The sequence below is a fragment of the Dipodomys spectabilis genome, unplaced genomic scaffold, assembly GCF_019054845.1.
Source record: "Dipodomys spectabilis isolate Male_0828 unplaced genomic scaffold, ASM1905484v1 ptg000268l, whole genome shotgun sequence".
Lineage (NCBI taxonomy): Eukaryota > Metazoa > Chordata > Mammalia > Rodentia > Heteromyidae > Dipodomys > Dipodomys spectabilis.
Window position 1 is genome coordinate 2,493,178 of NW_024870945.1, and position 1,121 is coordinate 2,494,298.

At 31.2% G+C, this 1,121-nt stretch overlaps 1 non-coding gene across 1 annotated transcript; it reads right to left on the reverse strand.

The window, feature by feature from the left end:
* Positions 1-227: 227 nt before the first annotated feature.
* On the reverse strand, positions 228-333 carry LOC122125960. The gene has a single exon (XR_006150817.1). It is a non-coding gene; the product is annotated as a U6 spliceosomal RNA (small nuclear RNA).
* Positions 334-1,121: the final 788 nt, after the last annotated feature.

Below are 1,121 nucleotides of genomic sequence, written 5' to 3' on the forward strand. Positions count from 1 at the left end.
TAATGCTACAATAAACGTTGTTGTGGTGGTAGTTTTAGTATGGACTTATTTGTGATCATTTGGGTGAATTCCCGAAAGTGGGATTGCTGTGTAATAGGGGAGCTCTATGTGGAGTCTTTTGAGGAAGCTCCAAACCGCTTTCCAAAATGTATGAACAAGTTTACACTCCCACCAAGAGTGCGGTAGGCTTCCCTTCTGGCCACATCCCATCCAGCATCTGTTGGTGTAAAAATATGGAATGATTCATTAATTTGCGTGTCATCCTTGTGCAGGGACCATGCTAATCTTCTCTGTATGTTCCAATTTTAGTGTATGTGCAGACAAATTGAGCACAGAACATTTTTTTATATATAAATTGTAATTGATTGTCTTAAACTAGACAATTCAACAAAAAGTAAGTTCAAAAAATTGTGAAATTTTGCAACCATGTATTTCTTACATAAGCACACATTTAAGAATAAAGTCAATATTGACATGACAAATACAAAATAATTCCAGATATTTGTTGTTCATGAGATGTGTAGGAGGAGGAATTCAATTATTCTACACAAGGCACCTGTCATAATGATCATTGCAGCAAATGTTGTTTGTTAAAAGTTTTAATGATTTAAATATGTTTCATTTTGGGATTTGCTTATATATGCAAAATTAAGACTGGTAGGTCATAAATTTTTTCGATAAAGTATATAATATTTCCGGTAGCGTGTACTACTAAGTATGTACATTTCAGAGTTTATAGAAACTTTGCTAATGAGAAGTTGCAAAGACTGTGTAAAGAAGCAGAGTGAAGAGTTAAGAATTTAAGTACACAGTTTCTGATAAATCTTTAGGGCTCTCTTAAGTTATATGTTAGTGATGAACAAATAATGATAAAAGCCACATACACATGATGAGATTATCTAAAAAGAGTAATCTTAGTGGGTAAATTTAAAGGCTACTCATAGCTTTATCCAGTTTTAAATGTACAGGAATATGAGAAAATAGTAAAATCTACTATGTACTTTTCAAATACTGAAAACCCTGGTAATTGTTTTGTTTTTTATTTTAGTAATCATTAATATATAATTATTGTTTTCTTTATTTATAGCATTTTTTCCTTGTCATAATATAATACAACTTTT